The sequence below is a fragment of the Phyllobates terribilis genome, unplaced genomic scaffold, assembly GCF_046119375.1.
Source record: "Phyllobates terribilis strain yellow unplaced genomic scaffold, ASM4611937v1 Scaffold_1__5_contigs__length_1240528914, whole genome shotgun sequence".
Lineage (NCBI taxonomy): Eukaryota > Metazoa > Chordata > Amphibia > Anura > Dendrobatidae > Phyllobates > Phyllobates terribilis.
In genome coordinates this window covers 1,162,841,455-1,162,865,062 of record NW_027362761.1, presented here as the reverse complement: position 1 = coordinate 1,162,865,062, position 23,608 = coordinate 1,162,841,455, and the positions used below count along the sequence as shown (strand labels likewise).

General features: G+C 47.6%; 1 long non-coding RNA gene across 3 annotated transcripts in view; it reads right to left on the bottom strand.

The window, feature by feature from the left end:
• LOC141172924 (uncharacterized) overlaps positions 1–23,321 on the bottom strand; it is a 47,900-nt gene extending 24,579 nt beyond the window's left edge. For 2 of the 3 annotated variants that reach the window (XR_012252552.1, XR_012252550.1), the window contains exons 1-3: positions 23,237–23,321; positions 16,737–16,853; positions 15,244–15,333 (exon numbers count right to left, since the gene is read on the bottom strand). This is a non-coding gene — a long non-coding RNA (uncharacterized lncRNA). Of the gene's footprint in view, positions 1–15,243; positions 15,334–16,736; positions 16,854–21,695; positions 21,977–23,236 lie in introns of all 3 variants that reach the window. The other variant, XR_012252551.1, reaches the window with a different exon arrangement.
• Positions 23,322–23,608: the final 287 nt, after the last annotated feature.

Sequence of the window (23,608 nt, the reverse complement as noted above, 5' to 3'; positions counted from 1 at the left end):
CACTCTGCACTTTATTCTTCTTTTGTGCTTGTTATAATTTTCTAATAAAATTTGGATTACTTTGTATAAATACTAGTGGCCTCTGTTTCGTCATCTTGTTTGGTTTGGTATGTGGTTGTTACTGACGATTTGGCCCTGACATGGTCCGTATAATGGTAGTTGAGAGATATATATGTACAGATAGTGTATAATATATGTTCCCTATAGGGTACATACACTACCACCTTCCTCCATGAATTGTATTTACTGGTAGTTATATGTAACGTTTAAGAAAAAGTGCCTCCCATAAAGGGAAGAAAAGCTATCTATTTACTGTTTTATCCGGAAAAGCATTTAAAATCTTGCATGTCTTAAAATTCTTGTTTTACGCTGTTCGAGCCCGCGGATGTGCTGTGTTTAACGGGGGGGGGGGAAATGTGGCACCCCTGCGGGTTCAGTTGCAACTGAGGTACTGCATCTCAGCCAGAGGTGTGGTACCCCACTCTCAGGTAAGGATGGAGCACTACTCGGGACCCAACCAGTCACATCCAACACTACATCACTCCATTAGGGAAGGTCCAGATAGCTCCTAAGGGAGAGCACAGGCCTGGTCCCTGTCAGGGGGATGGAACTAAGTAAAGGAGGTGGGTGGAGGAAGTAGTTCAGGGCAGCACTGAAGAGAGAGTATAAAATACAGGTAGAAACATCTAGAAGAGTTCAGTTCTGCTCAGGGGAGCAAGGGAGGACCATGTGGAGTTAGATCCAGATGGTGAGGGGGCCCAGTCAAAGGGGCCCAGTGGGAGAGTGAGGAGAGAAGACCGGAGCAGTGAGAAAGGCTCCAGAGAGAGAAAGGATCCTAGGGGCACGGGCAGTGCGGAGTCCACCTGTGCGCCCGAGTTCACGCTGACCGTGAAGGGATCAGGCCGCAGTAGGGGACCGGCCCCAGACTAGTGGAGTACTTTAAGACTCAGCTAGCAAACTGGAGGTTGTGGTATCTTCATGTGCCATAGCCAAAATTCATACTCAATCGCTGAAAAGGTGGCCATATAGGACAAAGGGGACAGACAGGACGTCGCACAACAAAGCCCACGGCCACTGGCTCTGGACACTGTGTGTGAGGCTCAGGGCACGAGGGTGAGAGCCAGCGCAGAGAGACGACCTGGGAAGGTACACAAGCAAGGGGTCCTGTTCAGGTGCACCCAAGTTATCTAAGAGTTGGCTGGATCACTTCCCAGGAGAACACAGGACGATGTGGGCGGTTATAACCGGCTGCAGCGGTAACCTGGAACTGCCTAAGAACTGTGAGTAAAGACTGAAGACTGCACCCCACTGTGTCCTTGATTTATTGCTGCGTCACCGGCCCTGCACTACACTGTCCCTGTCAACAACATCTACCTCATCAAGTCCTATATACTGCCCGGGGTCTTAAGCCCCCGTCTCACATAGCGAGATCGCTAGCGAGATCGCTGCTGTGTCACGGTTTTGGTGATGCAACAGCGACCTCACCAGCGATGTCGCTATGTGTGACACTTTGCAACGATCAGGCCCCTGCTGTGAGGTCGCTGATCGCTGCAAAGTGTCCTGGACCATTTTTTGGTCGTTGCTCTCCCGCTGGTCAGCGCACATCGCTGTGTGTGACTAGCGGGAGCAGCGATCAGGCTGGTAACCATGATAAACATCGGGTTACTAGGGGCACACGCGCACCTGGTAACCCGTTGTTTATCATGGTTACGAGCCTGCTAAAGTGAGCGGTAACCTCCCGCTCACTGTAGCAGGCTGGTAACCATGATAAACAACGGGTTACTAGGTGCGCGTGTGCCCCTAGTAACCCGATGTTTACCATAGTTACCAGCCTGCTTCTGCTTCAGCAGGCTGGTAACCAGGAGCAGGACATTGTGGAAAGATTCTTTCCACGAAGTCGCTGCTCCCCTGATCGTTGGTGAGCCTGCCTGTTTGACAGCTCACCAGCGACCACATAGCGACGCAGCAACGATCCCTGACAGGTCGTATCGTTGTCGGGATCGTTGCAGCGTCGCTAAGTGTGACGGGGCCTTTAGCTCTGCCCGTGGAGAGCTGCACTATCTCTGCTGCGTCATCAGCCCCAGTGAGTGGATCTGCACGGCAGCGGCGGCCTCCTATAGCCGCATACCACAGGTGGCGTCAAAAATCTTTATTCCCCAATTTACTTTATTTCTGACTTTACTTAGTGACCGTCCTGGGCCATGGACTGGGTCATTGCCACCGTGACTACCCCAAAAAGGACCGGCCCGGCTACCGAGTACCCCACGGCCCCAGGGGGCGCGTCATACCAGCTTGAGCTAACCTGACTATGTCTACTAACTCCTGAATCCCTGGTAGTTCATCAAACTAACTTCTCAGTTTTGCTTCGTCAGTGACTTTCAACAGTCTTTGCCCCTAACTGCAATACCACCAAACTGTCCCCGTTAATTCTGGTTCCATCTCGATAGATATTACAAGGCATTTAGAGCTAGACATAAAGGGCTTTAAACACAGGACTAGCTTAAGGCACTGAAGCAAAAAAATATTGATTATTTGGGAACAAATGCACGTTTCATGGAACATTTAAATAAATAGCTCCGTCTATCTTCTCATTCCATAAAGTTAATAGAACTTGTGCTGAATGTAATAAATCTCACCGGGACTTTTCATAATGAAGATTAAAGATTTGCACAGAATAACACAATGTTTCTAAAATCATTTAAATATTAAAAGGAAATGGCTGTCTCTGATCTCAGCACTTTAGTATGTTAATGTTCAGCATTAGCATCTAGGGATATTACAGAAAGAAGATAAATGCTGGTTTATTGTCAGAGTACATTAACAGGATGTATATTTTATGTATAAACTCAACCGAAATACAAAATTTCCCATTAACTTTGATAAGTTATTATGAATACCTGAACATAAAAATGAGCCCCCCCCCCGCAAAACCAAAGTCTCACCAAGAACATAAGAACATAAGATTTTTACAAGATGGAACTTTTTTCAATGGAAACTAGAGATGAGTGAATTTGATGTTAATCAAATTTGTGACAATCTTTCTCGGAATTCGCTCAACCCAGAGCTTAAAATAGCCACCACCATTTTAAGCATTGCAGAAGATTGCATCAGCCAGAGATGGATCACGTGACCTTGGTCGTGGCTGGGGGGATTTCCTATAATGCTTTGCAGCTATTACATCACATGGTATAGCACAGCCATATGAAAAAGACTATCATGGCCAGTATAAAAGCCAAGGCAGGAAATGCAGCAGCCAATTTATGGTGAATCTGGATAGTGAAAGGACATCACAGCTCATAGTTTAGCCATATTAGATTAGACTAGGAGGAAAAGAGAATAATACAGATTTATTTGATGGGGAGGGAGATAAGAGAGTCACTGTGTGTGTGTGAGGCAAGGACACATTGCTGGCAACATCTGTTTCATTAGTGTGGATATAACATTGCTATTCTGCCAATTTTTTATCCTACATGATTACAGGCTAAGTTTTGACTATTTTCATTTGGTGCTGGAGATCATCCCCTTTTGGACTATTGAGAACTTCTGATTTACAGTGAATCGATTCACTACTAAATTAATTTTCAGCCAAAATTTGGCAAAACTGGTGAATCCGAATTTCTAAAGCTTCACTCATATCTAATGGAATCCAGAGATTTGTAGCTACAGTGGTGGCCAAAAGTATTGGCACCCCTGCAATTCTGTCAGATAATACTCAGTTTCTTCCTGAAAATGATTGCAATCACAAATTCTTTGGTATTATTGACGCGCCCCTGGGCCTGCTGTGTCGCGCAGCGTCTCGCGCACGGGGACTTACCCGGAACCGGATCAGATGAGGGTTGTAGTCTCCGAGTGGCGGGGACCCGGTCCGTGCCCAGGGAGTCAACTCAGTGTGTCGCAGTCTTGATAGATGTTATTTGAGTGTCGACTACGCCACCCGTTGATTTGCAGCTATGGAGCTGCCGCTGCAGGGCAGACCGCTGAGGCCGGTGTAGAATTGTGCAGCGTGATAGTATAACCCCCAACGGGAGGGGTATGGCCTCAGGGCAGCCGGCGTGGAAGATGAGGGTAGCAGGAACCACTCACAGACAGTGCGGTGTAATTCAGGGTCTTTACTGGTAACAACGATAGACCCTCCCGGAGTACTTGCTAGCGAACGGGGCCTGGTCAGTCCTTGAGATGGGATCTCCCCTGGCCAGGCGGAGTTGTAGGCCTCCCAAACTGACTGTACTCTTCTGGCTACCTTGCTAGAAGCGGATATAAGTAGCCCACGTCCCTGAGTGTACCGTGTGGTGCTCACCCGTATGGCCGGTGACTCGGGGCCTTCTAATGGCTTCCGCTCCACGATGGCGGTGCTGGTCCCACGCGTGTGACCGTGCCTTCGGGTTTCTGGGCCTGAGGACCTGAAATCCCCTGCCGGTCGGCTTCTGCTGCTGGGTAAGAGTTAGTCCCCACAGCCTCGGACGCCGGGTCCGGTAAGAAAGCTTCTCAGTCAGGGCGAGCTCTGCAGCTGCCAGCCCCTGACTCGTAGTAGTATTGCTCCCACTGAGCTTCTGCTGTTTCTTCCTGTGACTGTTTCTTGTCTCTACTCTCCTTGACTGACTAACCCTGCTTCAGCCCCGGGTTTATATAGGGGAAGGTCTTCCCCTCCCAAGACTGGGCAGGAGGTGTGGCATGCACAGGATCCCTGACCAAAGGACCTCCCACCTGCTCTCAGACATAATATCTCTATCACTGTGGCAACCAGACCCCTGGGGTGTCACATTCCCCCCTAGTGAAATTTAGTAATCCGGGACTAAACATATTTTAGAAAAACATAACAAGATATAACAATAACAATACAATAAGAAACACATAAAGGTGGTCACGGCATGTCCGTAACCGGGTGCAGTCTTTGAAGAAAGCAAGGTGTCCATTTCACCAAAACAGGGAGACGTAACCAGGTAGGGGTCTGTCCTACCCCGAGTCCTTAACAGTCTCTAGTCCATCCTGGGTTACGCTCCAACTAATTGTACAAGGATTCCCGGTAGATCCACCAAGGATTCCTAAAAATAACTGGAAACACAAAATTATACACAAGCAACAATACACAGATAAACATAAATAAAACAATTTATACACTTCAAATCCTCCAGCGTGCGGGTAACTGGCCTCTAGTGGCCCTAGTGGACCTACGGAGCTGACTGTCTGGCCCTGAACTACCGGGTGTAGGAGCTGTCAAGGGTAAACTGGGCAGCTGTCTACCGGCTCTTTGTCTCACTAGGGGTACGGCAGGCTCACTATAAGCAGAGGGTTGATCCTCCTGTTCTGCTTGTGTGGAATCTTCTGCCTCCTGGACCGGCTGTTCTTCCAGCTCTACCTGTTGCCCCGTAGGTGCTTGGGATGCTGGTTGGAGGAAGGTGAGTACGGGTACCACAACTGCACCATTGACTTGAGTCCAAGACCGAGGGAAGTCCCCGAGCACAGTACTAACCATATCTTCCCTTTCCTCTACGGGTCGATGGTCTTCTTGTTCCTCTTCATGGTTCCTCAGTTGTTCGGGACACTTCTTCAGGTGGTCCCGGGATACAATGGCTGTGGTTTCCCCTCCGTCTTTACTGATGGTACAAACCTTCGGGTTCTCGTGGCTTGAGGGCAGTACGGTGTACGGGTCCTTCTCCCACTGGTCGTCCAACTTGTGGAGCCGTCTCGTCCTCTTCAAGACCTGCTCTCCGGGTACCAGGGGAACAGCGGGAGCATACTGGTTGTAAGTTTTCTCTTGTCTTTCCCTAGCCTGACAGAGACTTCGCTCCACGCTCTCCTGTACTCTCCGGTACTGCTGCTGCCTCTCTGTGTCCCAGTCTGTTTCTGGTGAAGTGTCCTCGGGTGTCAGGACTCCCATTTCCAGGTCAACAGGTAACTTACCAGGTCTTGCCCTCATTAGGTAAGCCGGGGTACAGTTGGTGGAACCTACCGGGATGTGGTTGTATAGGTCCACCAGATCGGGCAACTTCTCAGGCCACAGACTGCGTTCTTCCAGGGGCAACGTTTTTAGAAGATCCATTACCACCTGGTTCATTTTCTCACAAAGTCCATTAGTTTGCAGATGGTAGGGTGTCGTCCTTATCTTCCGGCAGCCATACAGATTGCAGAATTCCTGGAAGACCTCCGCTTCAAAGGCAGGTCCCTGGTCCGTCAGCACTTGGTCCGGATATCCGTGTGGACGGCAAAAGTGCTGCTGGAAGGCTCTAGCTGCTGTTTGAGCCGTTAAGTCCTTGACGGGGACGACAACCAGAAACCGGGAGTAATGATCCACGATGGTTAACGCGTAGACGTAGCCACTTCTGCTTGGGGTCAGTTTTACATGATCCAAGGCTACCAGTTCCAACGGTTGCCGGGTGACGATGGACTGCAGGGGAGTCTTCTGGCTGGCACGGTCCTTCCTTCTCAGGTTGCACGGGCCACAGTCTCTGCACCACTTCTCGATGGTTCCCCTCATGCCTACCCAGTGGAACCGCTCGCGCAGCAGGAACTCCAGCTTCTTCCACCCGAAGTGTCCAGCTCCGTCGTGGTATGCCTCCATCACCATGGCTGCGTCTCTTCGTGGCACCACTACTTGCCAGAGTAATTCATGCGTCCGGGAGTTAACCATTCTGCGGCACAACTTCCCTTTGTAAAGGAACAGTCGACTCTTGTCTGCCCATAGTTGTTTGGCTTCCTCCGGAGCGTCTGGTTCAAGGCGAGCCTCCGGCCGAGTCAGCATCTCCTTCACCAGTCGGACGGCAGGGTCGCTGTCTTGCGTTTCCGCCCAGTTGTAGTGGGGTAAGGGGTTCAACGTAGCAGCCTGCTTACTCCTTACCCGGTGTGAATACTGGATAGTCCCATGACGGTGGAACGCAGGGAGTTCAACTTCTTCCAGTCCCTCCGGATCTTCTCCTCCGTCCGGCAGGTTGGGCATCCTGGACAGGGCGTCCGCGTTGGTATTGGAGCGTCCTGCCCGGTATTTGATTGTGAACTCGTAGTTGGACAGACGGGCCATCCACCTCTGCTCCAGGGCACCGAGTCTTGCCGTGTCCAGGTGTGTCAACGGGTTGTTATCCGTGTACACGGTGAACCGGGAAGAAGCGAGGTAATGCTTAAAGCGCTCGGTGACTGCCCATACTACGGCCAGGAACTCTAGCTTAAATGAGCTGTAATTCTCGGGGTTCCTTTCGGTGGGTCGCAGTTTTCGGGTGGCGTAGGCGATTACTCGTTCCTTCCCCTGCTGGATCTGGGACAGTACGGCTCCTAGCCCGATGTTACTGGCGTCGGTGTAGAGGATAAAGGGCTGGCTATAATTCGGGTACGCCAGGATTTCGTCCCCCGTGAGGGCCATCTTCAGCTGGCGGAAGGACTCTTCTTCCAGCTCCTCCCATTTGAAGGGCGGCTTCTGGTTCTTGGCCTTCCGGGACTGGCCTATCAGGAGGTCCTGCATAGGTGCTGCCTTTTTGGTGAAACCGGGAATAAACCTTCGGTAGTAGCCTACCAACCCGAGGAACTGCCGCACTTCTTTTACGCTGGAGGGGCTTGGCCATTCCTTAATTGCGGTGATCTTATCAGGGTCGGGAGCCACTCCGTCAGCGCTCACCACGTGTCCCAGGTACTGCACCTTTGGTTTCAGGAGGTGACACTTGGAGGGTTTCACCTTTAGGCCGTAACTTGCCAGAGCTTCGAACACTTCCGCCAGGTGTTTCAGGTGGTCCTCATACGTCTTGGAATATACGATGACATCGTCCAGGTACAACAGGACCGTCTCGAAGTTTCTGTGGCCCAGACAACACTCCATTAGTCGTTGGAAGGTTCCCGGTGCGTTGCAGAGTCCGAACGGCATGCAGGTGAACTCGCTAAGTCCCATCGGGGTGGTGAATGCGGTCTTCTCCCGGTCCGCCTCTGCTACAGGAACCTGCCAGTACCCGCTAGTGAGATCCAAGGTAGAGAAGAAGTTAGCAGATCTTAAAGCAGCCAATGACTCCTCTATCCTTGGTAAGGGGTACGCATCCTTGTGTGTGATACGATTGATTTTCCGGTAATCTACACACATCCTCATGGTGTTGTCTTTCTTTCGGACTAAGACTAGTGGAGCTGCCCAGGGGCTACAGCTATCCCTGATCACCCCAGCCTCCTTCATGTCTCTAAGCATCCCCTTGGCGTGTTGGTAGTGGGCAGGGGGTACGGGTCGATACCTCTCTTTTATAGGAGGATGGTCTCCCGTGGGGATGTGGTGTTCTACCCCCTTGACTCGCCCGAAGTCTAACGGGTGTTTACTGAACACTCTCTCGTACTCCTGAACCACCCGATAGACTCCTTGTTTCTGGTGTGCGGGAGTGGAGTCAGTACCCAGATGTAGTTGCTGACACCAGTCCTCCATGTTTTTCTTAGAACCGTTACCTTCCTCCGGGTGAGATGGAGGCAAGGGTTCCACAGATTGTATAGAATTTTTGTTAATGGTATATAATTTGGCTAGCGTGGCATACCGGGGCAGGTACACTTCCCTCTCCCCGATATTTATTATGCGAACGGGCACCCTCCCATGGCGTACATCAACCACCCCCCGTGCTGTCAAAATGGTGGGCCTACTGTCCGAGTAAACTGGTTCTACCATTGCCTGGTAATCTCTACCTCTCAGACCAATAGCTGCCCGGCACCAAATCATCATTTCACTTTTTGGGGGCATGGCAATAGGAAAAGGGTCACACATTCTTACGCTACCAATCTCACCGCCGGAGAGTTCCACCTGTTGCCGTCGCATCAGTGCCCGGATCTCTTTCTGGAGCACCCGCTGCTCGCCGGAGCTGGCGTTCTTGGCAACCTGCTGTAAAAGGAAAATCACCTCTGCAAGACAATTTTCAATTACATTAGTTCCTAGAGTTATTTTTGGGTGACTCTCATGTTTGTCAATATCTACAATGATCAGTCCCTGTGCTGCCAGTTCGACTCTACCGATTTTGATGGTCACCTCTTTAAATCCGATCTGTGGCACGGGCTGGCCATTGCTGGCGATGATACTCAAGTCCTCGTCAGGGTAGCGGGTAATATCCGAGTCATTCCAGTACTGCTTAAAGAGCACGTACGGGATGGTGGTGACCTGTGACCCGGTGTCCAGTAGGGCACTCATGGGAATGCCATCCAGTACCACAGGCAAGACTGGACGTCCTCCCACATATCTGTCGCGCCAATTCGATCTGCCTGGTGATCTTTTTCCTGGGGGTTGGCCCTCTACCCCAGGTTGTGCCCGTTTAAAGAACAGTACCTTGCCATATGTCCAGGTTGATTGCAGCGGCGGCAGATGGGTCGTCCGTCTTCGCTGTATCGGTCACTGGGTCTTCCTCTGGCCGGTGGGGTCCTCCTTGGTCGACGCCACGGGATGTCCTCCGGTCCGGATGCCAGCTGGATCTTCCCTGGGGTGGAAACCTGTAAAGACTGCACAGTTCGGGTTAGCGCAGCAACGCTCTTAGCTAGCTCTTGGACCTGATGGTGTAGGTCTGGAGCCGGGTCATTGTCCAAAGCCTGCGCATCAGCTCCCACAGGCCCTGCCGACAAGGGCGCCGCCTCCTGGTGGTAAGTGATAGCTGGGCGCCTGTGGGTCACAACGCCACCCGGTGCCGGTTCTCGGAGCACCCGGATGGCTCTATCCTTGAACTGTGCAAAGCCCAGATGGGGATCCTGTAAGGCCATCGCCCGCAACTGGGTTCAGTGGGCATTACAATATAGTCCCTCTATAAATTGTTCGGTCAACAGCCTGTCCTCGTTTCCCACTCCATCAGGGTCGGTCTGCTTAATGGCCCTCAGGGCCTCTTGTAGGTTTAGTGCATAGTCCCTTATACTCTCATGCGCTCGCTGCTTACACCCGTAGAATCTAAGCTTAATCTCGGCTGGGGTGCGGGTATCAAAGGTATCCTTCAGCCGGGTTAGTATCCCTGCGACAGTCTTCCTCCCAGGTGGCCAGGATTTTACTTCCCTTTTGGCTGCCCCGGTTAGTTGGGCCACCAGGATGCTCACTTTTTGCTCTTCTGTGAGGGGGTACACCTGGAAGAGGCTATCCAGCTTTTCTCTAAAGTCATGCAGGGTATGTGACTCCCCTGAGTACTGGGGTAGCCAAGCTGCTCCCGGGATATAGGGCATGGTGAAGGGCATAACTGCAGCAGCGGTGGCGCTGGCGGGGGTTGAGGCAATGAAGCTCTCCTCCGCATCCGACATCTTCCTCCCCCCTAGTGGACCGTGGCCTACCTTGCGATGATCCTGTTCCGTACGCCGCGGCTCCGCAGTAGATCGTCAGGGTTGAGGACCTTCCGTCGCGCTCCGGTGACGTCAGCGTCTGCTGGGCTCCTTCCAGGACCTTACGCAACGTCCGGACGTGAGGCGGGGCTTCAGTTCTCGCGCGCTTTCGGAGTCCACGCCCCTCTTCTTCCCGCGCGGCGTCCTCAAGATGGCGTCCAACGGCGGGAAAACTCCACGGATGGCGGGAAGAAGGCTGAAGATGGCGCCGGATGGCGGGAATCTTCACAGATGGCGGGAAGAAGGCTGAAAATGACGCCGGATGGCGGGAATCTTCACCGATGGCGGGAAAACTTCACGGATGGTAAGTTTTAAAAGTCTCTTTCTTCAGGCACGCAGTACCCGGTGGTTGCGGGCACGAAATCCTGCCGACTACGCCAAAGTTGACGCGCCCCTGGGCCTGCTGTGTCGCGCAGCGTCTCGCGCACGGGGGCTTACCCGGAACCGGATCAGATGAGGGTTGTAGTCTCCGAGTGGCGGGGACCCGGTCCGTGCCCAGGGAGTCAACTCAGTGTGTCGCAGTCTTGATAGATGTTATTTGAGTGTCGACTACGCCACCCGTTGATTTGCAGCTATGGAGCTGCCGCTGCAGGGCAGACCGCTGAGGCCGGTGTAGAATTGTGCAGCGTGATAGTATAACCCCCAACGGGAGGGGTATGGCCTCAGGGCAGCCGGCGTGGAAGATGAGGGTAGCAGGAACCACTCAGAGACGGTGCGGTGTAATTCAGGGTCTTTACTGGTAACAACGATAGACCCTCCCGGAGTACTTGCTAGCGAACGGGGCCTGGTCAGTCCTTGAGCAGATGGGATCTCCCCTGGCCAGGCGGAGTTGTAGGCCTCCCAAACTGACTGTACTCTTCTGGCTACCTTGCTAGAAGCGGATATAAGTAGCCCACGTCCCTGAGTGTAGCGTGTGGTGCTCACCCGTATGGCCGGTGACTCGGGGCCTTCTAATGGCTTCCGCTCCACGATGGCGGCGCTGGTCCCACGCGTGTGACCGTGCCTTCGGGTTTCTGGGCCTGAGGACCTGAAATCCCCTGCCGGTCGGCTTCTGCTGCTGGGTAAGAGTTAGTCCCCACAGCCTCGGACGCCGGGTCCGGTAAGAAAGCTTCTCAGTCAGGGCGAGCTCTGCAGCTGCCAGCCCCTGACTCGTAGTAGTATTGCTCCCACTGAGCTTCTGCTGTTTCTTCCTGTGACTGTTTCTTGTCTCTACTCTCCTTGACTGACTAACCCTGCTTCAGCCCCGGGTTTATATAGGGGAAGGTCTTCCCCTCCCAAGACTGGGCAGGAGGTGTGGCATGCACAGGATCCCTGACCAAAGGACCTCCCACCTGCTCTCAGACATAATATCTCTATCACTGTGGCAACCAGACCCCTGGGGTGTCACATTATTATCTTCATTTAATTTGTCTTCAATGAAAAAACACAAAAAGAATTGTCCTAAAGCCAAATTGGATATAATTCCACACCAAAACTAAAAAAAGGGGATGGACAAAAGTATTGGCACTGTTTGAAAAATCCTGTGATGCTTCTCTAATTCGTGTAATTAACAGCCAGTGGGACCACCAGCCATTAACTTGTAGCCAGTTAACATGGATTAAAGTTGACTCAACCTCTGTCCTGTGTCCTTGTGTGTACCACATTGAGCATGGAGAAAAGAAAGAAGACCAAAGAACTATCTGAGGACTTGAGAAACCAAATTGTGAGGAAGCATGAGCAATCTCAAGGCTACAAGTCCATCTCCAAAGACCTGGATGTTCCTGTTTCTTCCGTGCGCAGTGTCATCAAGAAATTTAAAGCCCATGGCACTGTGGCTAACCTCCCTAGATGTGGACGAAAAAGAAAAATTGACGAGAGATTTCAACGCAAGATTGTGCGGATGGTGGATAAAGAACCTCGACTAACATCCAAACAAGTTCAAGCTGCCCTGCAGTTCGAGGGTACCACAGTGTCAACCAGTACTATCCGTCGGCGTCTGAATGAAAAGGGACTGTATGGTAGGATACCCAGGAAGACCCCACTTCTTACCCCGAGACATAAAAAAGCCAGGCTGGAGTTTGCCAAAACTTACCTGAGAAAGCCTAAAACGTTTTGGAAGAATGTTCTCTGGTCAGATGAGACAAAAGTAGAGCTTTTTGGGAAAGAGCATCAACATAGAGTGTACAGGAAAAAAAAAAGAGGCATTCAAAGAAAAGAACACGGTCCCTACAGTCAAATATGGCGGAGGTTCCCTGATGTTTTGGGGTTGCTTTGCTGCCTCTGGCACTGGACTGCTTGACCGTGTACATGGCATTATGAAGTCTGAAGACTACCAACAAATTTTGCAGCATAATGTAGGGCCCAGTGTGAGAAAGCTGGGTCTCCCTCAGAGGTCATGGGTCTTCCAGCAGGACAATGACCCAATACACACTTCCAAAAGCACTATAAAATGGTTTGAGAGAAAGCACTGGAGACTTCTAAGGTGGCCAGCAATGAGTCCAGACCTGAATCACATAGAACACCTGTGGAGAGATCTCAAAATGGCAGTTTGGAGAAGGCACCCTTCAAATATCAGGGACCTGAGGCAGTTTGCCAAAGAAGAATGGTCTACAATTCCAGCAGAGCTTTGATGATTACCGGAAGCGGTTGTTCACAGTTATTTTGGCTAAAGGTTGTGCAACCAAGTATTAGGCTGAGGGTGCCAATACTTTTGTCTGGCCCATTTTTGGAGTTTTGTGTGAAATGATCAATGATTTGATTTTTGCATCATTCTCTTTTGTGTTTATTCCTTGCAAGCAAATTAAATGAAGATAATAATACCAAAGAATTTGTGATTGCAATCATTCTCAGGAAGAAACTGAGTATTATCTGACAGAATTGCAGGGGTGCCAATACTTTTGGCCACCACTGTACAATGTACATGATTATGTTTGACATTATGGTCAAAGTTTGAGCTCTGGGAAGTATGATCTTTGAAGGTAACATGACAAACTCGGTCAACACTTTTTTTATACACTTCGTTTGTCATATGTGCCAGAAAAACTCCAGGCACATGTAGCGGACATATATATAAGGTCCTATTACTAGGCTGGTGTGCATTGGTATACCAATTTTTCACTATTTACTGTGGGTAAGGAAAGTATTCAGACCCGTTTAAATTTTTCACTCTTTGTTTCATTGCAGCCATTTGGTAAATTCTAAAAACTTCATTTTTTTCTCATTAAAGTACACTCTGCACCCCATCTTGACTGAAAAAAACAGAAATGTAGAAATTTTTGCAAATTTATTAAAAAAGAAAAACTGAAATATCACATTGTCTTAAGTATTCAGACCCTTTGCTCAGTATTGAGTAGAAGCGCCCTTTTGAGCTAATACAGCCATGAGTCTTTTTGGGAATGATGCAACAAGTTTTTCACACCTGGATTTGGGGATCCTCTGCCATTCTTCCTTGCAGATCCTGTCCAGTTCCATCAAGTTGGATGGTGAACGTTGGTGGACAGCCATTTTCAGGTCTCTCCAGAGATGCTCAATTGGGTTTAGTTCAGGGTTCTGGCTGAGCCAGTCAAGAATGGTCACAGAGTTGTTCTGAAGCCACTCCTTTGTTATTTTAGCTGTGTGCTTAGGGTCATTGTCTTGTTGGAAGGTGAACCTTTGGCCAAGTATGAGGTCCAGAGCACTCTGGAAGAGCTTTTCATCCAGGATATCTCTGAACTTGGGCACAATTAATGTTTCCTTCAATTGCAACCAGTCGTCCTGTCCCTGCAGCTGAAAAACACCCCCATAGCATGATGCTGCCACCACCATGTTTCACTGTTGGGATTGTATTGGGCAGGTGATGAGCAGTGCCTGGTTTTCTCCACACATACCTCATAGAATTATCACCAAAAAGTTCTATCTTCGTCTCATCAGACCAGAGAATCTTATTTCTCATAGTCTGGGAGTCATTCATGTGTTTTTGAGCAAACTCTGTGCGGGCTTTCATATGTCTTGCACTAAGGAGAGGCTTCCATCGGGCCACTCTGCCATAAAACTCCAACTGGCGGAGGGCTGCAGTGATAGTTGACTTTGTGGCACTCGCTCCCATCTCCCTACTGCATCTCTGGAGCTCAGACACAGTGATCTCGGGGTTCTTCTTTACCTCTCTCACCAAGGCTCTTCTCCCACGATGGCTCAGTTTGGCTGGACGGCCAGGTCTAGGAACACTTCTGGTGGTCCCAAATTTCTTCCATTTAAGGATTATGGAGGCCACTGTGCTCTTAGGAACCTTGAGTAATGCAGAAATTCTTCTGTAACCTTGGCCAGATCTGTGCCTTGCCACAATTCTGTCTCTGAGCTCCTTGGGCAGTTCCTTTGAGCTCATGATTCTCATTTGGTCTGACATGCACTGTGAGCTGTGAGGTGTTATATAGACAGGTGTGTGCCTTTCCAAATCAAGTCCTATCAGTTTAATTAAACACAGCTGGACTCCAATGAAGGAGTAGAACCATCTTTAGGAGGATCACAAGGAAATGGACAGCATGTGACTTAAATATGAGTGTCTGAGCAAAGGGTCTGAATACTTATGACCATGTGATATTTCAGTTTTTCTTTTTTAATAAATTTGCAAAAATTTCTACATTTCTGTTTTTTTTAGTCAAGATGGGGTGCAGAGTGTACTTTAATAAGAAAAAAAATGAACTTTTTAGAATTTACCAAATGGTTGCAATGAAACAAAGAGTGAAAAATTGAAAGGGGTCTGAATACTTTCCGTACCCTCTGTAAGGTACCACATATATAGATGATGTGAATCAGTCAAAATTCAAATTTGCCTATTTGCACATTTTTTTTCCGGGAAATTCGATTTGCGGAGAAGTTATTCTCAACTAATTTAACGTCCCTTATTGTGCTCTAGGGTCTCTCTAAACCCCAGAGCATAATAAAAGTAATATGTAAAAAAATATATAAAAATCCTTATCCTTATTGGTCACTTCTCACCATTTTCTGATCTCTCGCCGCTTGCACTGGAATCCACGGGCCTCTCTTGCTGAGTCGGTATTTCTGAGTATCACGGAGCCTAGAAGGGTGCTGCGCAAGAGCAGAGGAGATAACAGCGTCACAATGTCATAAGTGTAAGGTTCTTTTTGTTAATTTTTAACCTTTTTATGGTTCAGAAATATGGTGGGGGAAACTTTTATTTCCGTTACAAAATTACGCGGCAAGTTGTATGTCCAACCGCTGCTCCATTCGTTCTTTATGGGGCTGCCGGAAAAAGCTGAGCACATTGCTCGGCGGCCCCATAGGAAATAGATGGAGTGGTGCTCAAGCATGTGCAATGTCGATCCATTCTGTTGGGGATTAAAGTTCATTGGGTCCCAGAGGTCAGACCATCACTGATCAATAAGTTATCCTGTGGACAGGTGATAACTTGTTTTTTAGCAACTTTAACAAAAATACAACACACGTAACTTTTAACATTATACATCGTACATCCCAATACACAGGCTCCATAGAAACTTGTTGATACTGATGATTCATGTTGTTCATCTATCTACTTTTGCAAAAAACATTGCTAAATGTTGCATACCGATCTAATTTTCGGTAATTATAGGATTAGCTGCTTCCACTTTTACTTTACTGCAGGATGTATAACTATTTCCAGCCCTCTAGGTACTAATATATACAAATTATAGTTCCCCTCAAAATATCAACCTTCATTGAAGAAGCCTTTATTACCTGCTTTATTATTTCAAATACCTACAATTACATCATTATGACAAATGGTCAAAATAACTAGATGACACCAAAATGTTGTTTATGGTGGACGGACCCTAGATATAGTAGAAGCGAGGACGTGGGCTGAACATGTTCTTTTAGTAAATGAAGACAAGAATTGTATTAGATAAGTTCAGGTTTTTAGCTGTGTATAAAACAACATTTTTATAGCTCTTAGGTCAGAAAAGTAATACTAGGTAGTTCCTACATTTGAGGAAGTCACTCCTTTGTCATCGGTCTATAAGAGTCTGTGTAATCATTCAATACATGAGCTTGGTGAGTGTCTTGGTATTAAGACTTTCTAGTATGACTTCCTAATTGCTCTGAAGTTCTGACAGATACCTTTTTGAAGTTTCCAGTACCTCTGCTACCTGTCTGTGGTCTCCCGGATGTCTCCAGTCTGCCTGCAGCTTCCATACCTCTACTACCTGTCTGTGGTCTCCTAGACATCTCCGGTCTTCCTGCAGCTTCCATACCTCTGCTACCTGTCTGTGGTCTCCCGTAAGTCTCCAGCCTGCCTGCAGCTTCCAGTATCTCTGCTACCTGTCTCTGGTCTCCCAGACGTCTCCGGTCTGCCTGTGGCTTCCAGTACCACTGCTATCAGTTTGCAGTTTCCAGTACGTTTGCCACCTGACAGCAGTCTCCCGTACCTCTGTTACTTGTTTTATGCATGTCTCAGCTGCCTTTGCACCAATGCCCGTGGCCCATGTACCCACCTTAATCTTGGGGTTCGAGGATCCAGCTATTCCAGTGAGCCTAACACTTGAAGGCTGGAACAATCAAACAATTACGTTGCAGTCACTGGGCCCCATTTTTATTATGCATAGGACGGCCTGCATGGAAAAACAAATTACTGCATGCAAGTTTTATGGACAACAGAAAATGTCAAGATATGCTAAAATTATGGCAAAGACAGTGTCACCGTTGAGAGGGCACTATGCTAACTTTGAGTTGGGTAACAGTAAAAGGTGTCCTGCCATTATATTTATTTATGGGCTCCTTTCTATGATCTTTAAAGAATAATTAAACACAGATAATCAAGTCAGAAATTTGTAGCCCAATGTGGCTGAAGATGGGATACAGTGTTGACCCCTTGAAGGTGGAGATCAATATATAACTTTGTCAGGACTTAAATATTGATGACCTATCTTTAGGATAGCCAATTGAAATTCCTTTATTTGACCCTATTAAACCCAATCTTTCAGAAAAAAAGAAGGAACAAAGGTGCCAATCAAGTAGATGGCACTGAGTCGCAGTACCAGGCACTGATGTCTGACCAAACAAGCTGCTGTGCCTATGTTGGCATGTTGGTAATAAATGTGACATGCTACTCTCTGAACTCTCCATTGTGTTGACTGTCTGGGGTCCTGGGGGCCAGTCCTTTACCATCATCTATTCATGACATACCATATGGATAGGTCATCCATATTCAAGTACCACAAAACCCAATTAAAGATGTTGTCCCATAAACAACCACATGTATTAACTGTCCATATGAAAGATGATAAAAATAGGACCAACTGCTAAGATTACAACCTGTCCCGAGAACGTAGAGACTAAAGTACATTGTGTGAATGGAGCATGTGCGACCACCACTTCTATAGACAGAATGGAACAATGGTCGCACATGCTCACTACCACTCCACTCACACAAGGATCCCCCCCTGTTCTCATGATTGGCCAGAGTACAAGAAATCATACACTTCCCAGGAAACCTCCAATGGAAGGCCCTGACTAGAAGATCGGTGTTTACGTGTCGATCAGGGACTGAGGATCTCTTCTCTGGTCTGTAACCTCTCCAATGAATGAGGTATTAGAGGGAATTATGGACTTTGAGAATCAACAACCTTTTTTTACATCAAACTCCAAACTGTCATTGACGGAAAGTGGCGGAGGTGGAGATGAAGGAGACAAAATGGAAGGGACAAACTCTTTTAGCAGAGATTTATGGAATACATTTGGAATGCGGAAAGACGGAGGGAATTTTAATCTGAAGGCCACTGGGTTAACTACCTCCAAAATCTCATATGGACCAATAAACTTAGGACCCAACTTTGCTGATGGTACTTGACGCGCCCCCTGGGCCGTTGGGTACTCGGTGCCTGGCCGGTCGTTGCTAGGGGAGATGTGACAGTGGCGGTGACCCAGTCCGTAACCCAGGGCGGTCACTAAAAAGGGGATTATTTACAGGGGAATTTAATAAAGTTTTTATGTACAGTTCGTGACGCCACCTGTGGTATGCGGCGAAAGGGAGCCGCCGCTGCAGAGCAGGTCCTCTGGAGCTGATGTCAGTGCAGCAAAGCTGGTGTGGCTCTCCACAGGTAGAGCTTAGCTCCAGGGCAGTGTAGATGTTATAGGTGATGCTGGGCGTTGTAGTGCAGGGGTTGATGACGCAGCAATAATCAGTCCACAGCTTAATGGTGGTTTCCTCTTATCTTTACTGGCGGTTATTAGGCAAACCGGGACTAGGGTACTGGCTAGAAGTGGAAGTCCGGGCAGCCTGGAAGCAAGTAAGGAATCCACCTCGCCAGGTGAAGTTGGAGGCCTTCCCTTTCCACTAATCTTTGGCCCTGCTGCTTGTAGCTGTGCTGCGGCCCTCGTCTCTGAGCGCTACGTCTTTGTGCTCACCTGTATGGCAGGCAGCTCGGGTCTTCCTGGAGTGTCGCTCCCACGTGGCGGTGCTGGGCCCTGCGGTGCTTCTGAGCCTCCGGGCGTCTGATGGGGCTAGGAGACCTGCAGTCTCCTGCCCTCCGGTTTCTGCTGCTGGGCCTTCAGTGCCCCACAGCCTCGGACTCCGGTGTCCGGTTCTTCTGTGTTGGTTCCTTCTGGGGTGAACTGCCGCGCAGCTCCACTCCCCAGCTCCTCTCTCGTCAAGGTCCTCACTTCAACTCCTCACACTAAGTCTAACTAACCCCGCCCCCAGATCCCAGTTGCCAAGGGGAGGAGCTCCCCTTGCTGGTCTGGAGCCAGGACAGTGTTGCATGCTTAGCAAAACCTGATTAGGGGACCCCTGCTTGCTTCCAGGCAAGGCATCACCTCTTGTGAGGGAGGCAATGCCGCTGTGGCAACCGGACTCCTGGGGTGCCACATACTTTCAATTTAATATTTTTGGAAGAAAGTCATACCTTATCACCAACTTTGAATATGAGGCCCCCTGAACGTTTCCTATCAGCTTTCCGTTTCTGGTGATGCATAATTGGCAAGAGTACAAGAAATCATACTCTTATCCCCTGTCCTGTGGATAGTTTATTTATGGTTTCACAAGAGCTTAGTACATGGCAAAGTAACATAACTTTTGATGGGTGATGTTCCCGGTACTAGGACCTCCACCATGTCTTGGACAAAGGAGCAGAAGCTTTTGGCAGAAGAGTCTCATGTATGATACTTTTTGGATCTTTTCAGACTCCATATACTGGCGGTAGACTGTCTATATGTTCATGCAACGTTTTCCTTAAGTAGGTAAGTGAAAAAGATATGACCACAACCGATGAGGGGCAGTACTCCGCGGATAGGGGTTTCAAAATCTAGCCCCACTAGGACTTAAACATATCAAATAGTATGAAGATGAAGTTCCTGAATTTTAGCTGAAAAGTCAAGAACATGACCCCTTACTTTGACTATTTACCATGAGAATTTTTAAGGTTGTGAGAGTTAATATGTATATTTCTTGTCTACATGCACAAACTTCTATTTATCGATGTGAAGGTTAATATTAGATGCCCGTTTTTTTTTTGACACCTGTGCTATATAATTTTTTTTATATATATATATACAGTACAGACCAAAAGTTTGGAGACACCTTCTCATTTAAAGACTTTTCTGTATTTTCATGACTATGAAAATTGTACATTCACACTGAAGGCATCAAAACTATGAATTAACACATGTGGAATTATATACTTAACAAAAAAAGTGTGAAACAACTGAAAATATGTCTTATATTCTAGGTTCTTCAAAGTAGCCACCTTTTGCTTTGATGACTGCTTTGCACACTCTTGGCATTCTCTTGATGAGCTTCAAGAGGTAGTCACCGGAAATGGTTTTCACTTCACAGGTGTGCCCTGTCAGGTTTAATAAGTGGGATTTCTTGCCTTATAAATGGGGTTGGGACCATCAGTTGTGTTGTGCAGAAGTCTGGTGGATACACAGCTGATAGTCCTACTGAATAGACTGTTAGAATTTGTATTATGGCAAGAAAAAAGCAGCTAAGTAAAGAAAAACGAGTGGCCATCATTACTTTAAGAAATGACGGTCAGTCAGTGCGAAAAATTGGGAAAACTTTGAAAGTGTCCCCAAGTGTAGTTGCAAAAACCATCAAGCGCTACAAAGAAACTGGGTCACATGAGGACCGCCCCAGGAAAGGAAGACCAAGAGTCACCTCGGCTTCTGAGGATAAGTTTATCCGAGTCACCAGCCTCAGAAATCGCAGGTTAACAGCAGCTCAGATTAGAGACCAGGTTAATGCCACAACAGAGTTCTAGCAGCAGACACATCTCTACAACAACTGTTAAGAGGAGACTTTGTGCAGCAGGCCTTCATGGTAAAATAGCTGCTAGGAAACCACAGCTAAGGACAGGCAACAAGCAGAAGAGACTTGTTTAGGCTAAAGAACACAAGGAATGGACATTAGACCAGTGGAAATCTGTGCTTTGGTCTGATGAGTCTAAATTTGAGATCTTTGGTTCCAACCACTGTGTCTTTGTGCGACGCAGAAAAGGTGAACGGATGGACTCTACATGCCTGGTTCCCACCGTGAAGCATGGAGGAGGAGGTGTGATGGTGTGGGGGTGCTTTGCTGGTGACACTGTTGGGAATTTATTCAAAATTGAAGGCATACTGAACCAGCATGGCTACCACAGAATCTTGCAGCGGCATGCTATTCTATCCAGTTTGCGTTTAGTTGGACCATCATTTATTTTTCAACAGGACAATGGCCCTAAACACACCTCCAGGCTGTGTAAGGGCTATTTGACCAGGTGGGAGAGTGATGGGGTGCTACGCCAGATGACCTGGCCTCCACAGTCACCAGACCTGAACCCAATTGAGATGGTTTGGGGTGAGCTGGACCGCAGAGTGAAGGCAAAAGGGCCAACAAGTGCTAAGCATCTCTGGGAACTCCTTCAAGATTGTTGGAAGACCATTTCCGGTGACTACCTCTTGAAGCTCATCAAGAGAATGCCAAGAGTGTGCAAAGCAGTCATCAAAGCAAAAGGTGGCTACTTTGAAGAACCTTGAATATAAGACATATTTTCAGTTGTTTCACACTTTTTTGTTAAGTATATAATTCCACATGTGTTAATTCATAGTTTTGATGCCTTCAGTGTGAATGTACAATTTTCATAGTCATGAAAATACAGAAAAATCTTTAAATGAGAAGGTGTGTCCAAACTTTTGGTCTGTACTGTATATATATATATATATATATATATATATATATATATATATACAGGATTGGATTTATATCTTATCCAGTCAGATTTTTAAGACTGTAATATGCGACTGTTTTAAGATCATTCTCTACACCGGAATCCAACGCTTTGTCTGTTAATGGTCTTGATGGAGATTATGCTTCCCTACATTACCCTGGAGCCCGCCAGTCCACAGCAGCGGGGGCACTGACCCCTTGTTCCAGCACATGTCACGCTCTGTAATATGTAACATTAGATAATAATTACCAGTCCCATCTGGGAGTGATGTGGAGCTCACTGCTTGCATACTAAAAGAGAGGAGCCAGATAGTAGAGAGACCAATGATGCAGGGATAAATCTCCCTCCGGATCACTGAGCCATGTGAAAGATGGACATGTCTAATATTTAGGGAGGTGCAAATAATTCTTGTCATTAGTTGAAGTCAGAGAGAAAACTGCAGCTCTCTGGAGGGTTCCTCACTGCGCAGCTTCATCCAAAGCCTTCTATGTGTTCGCAGGGAACGTGCCAAGACAAAGGCTCCTGGAGATCTGGAAGGTGAATGGTTATTGCTGACAGTTATCAAAAAATATTACTGTGCCCAAGAGTTAATCCTTTTAACTTGGGTCATAAAGAACAAATTCTGAGATGTAGCAGAGAAATAAATCACTTATGTAATTGTAGATAGGAGTTTATGAAAATCAACTGTAGCACGTGAAGTCTGTATTATTGTGATGCCATATAACGTCACGTGGTACCTGCAGTACTGTGCAAAACTTTTGGGCAGGTGTGGAAAAAAAAATTCCTGCACAGTAAGAATGCTTTCAAAAATAGAAGTGTTAATAGTATATTGTTATCAATTCACAAAATGCAAAGGGAGTGAACAAAAGAGAAATCTAAATAACAGCAATATTTGGTGACCGCCCTTTGCCTTCCAAAACGCTTTGATTTTTCTAGATACACTTTCACAAAGTCAGGGATTTTGTAGGATTATATTCAGGTGTATGAGTAACCTATTATAACAAACAGGTGATTATGATCATCATTTTCATATCTAGGTTGAAACACAGTCATTAATTAAAACAGAAACATCGATGTAGGAGGCTTAAAACTGGGTGAGGAACAGCCAACCTCTGCTAGAAAGGTGAGGTTGTGGAAGATAGTTTCGTGGTACCAGTCATACACTATGGCAAGACTGAGCACACTAGAACTAGACACAAGGTAGGGAATTGGGGAGAGGGGGGGAGGGTTAAAGCTGTTCACGCTGGTAACATGGATAAATCCGTTGCTGTGATTAGAAACCAGTGGGTACCTGTTGTTGATTGCAGCTGACAGAGAGCAAAAACAAAGGTAGCTTCTGGCACAACCAACTGGATAAAAAATATCTAGATTTATTGAATCAAATTAAAAGTCCATTAAAAGTGAAAAAACTTAATTGTTATTGGACTTTTAATTTGATTCAATAAACGTGTATATATTTTTTATCCAGTTGGTTGTGCCGTAAACTACCTTAATTTTTTCTCTAGACGCAAGGTGGTTCTACTGCTTCAGCAATGTCTCTCCCAGGCAAAGATTTCAAAGCTGACTGAGGTTTCAATATGTACTGTACAAGCTCTTTTGAAGTAGCACCTGTGACGCTAAGTCACTAACTCACGGAGCGACTGTGAGGCGGATAATCAGACGTTCTGAGGTCAATACCAAGAGAACCCGTAGATACGAAGGGATAAGACAAATGCGTAAGTCAGGTCACAGTCCATGGTCAGGCAGCAGAAGATCAGAACACAGAACAACAGAATGAGGGAAACACTCACCAGGAAGCAAAAACTACGTCTGGCAGGGAACAGGGGCAGTCAGCTCAGTTAAATAGCTTGGGCAATCTCCAGAACATGGAACACCTGGAGACTGCCCTGCAAATCCCAGTCAAAGATTGGACAGCCGAGCTGTCTATCAAAGCACCGAGAGCCCGACTTGCCACTCACAGGACTGGACAGCCAAGCAGTCCATCAAAACACAGCAAGAACCAGTTCAATAGCAATCTCACACAGAATGTAGGAATCGTGACAGTACCTCCTCTTCAATGGGCGGCCACCGGACCCCCAGGTTTCCCAGGAAACCTCCGATGGAAGGCCCTGACTAGAAGATCGGTGTTTACATCTCGAGCAGGGACCGAGGATCTCTTCTCT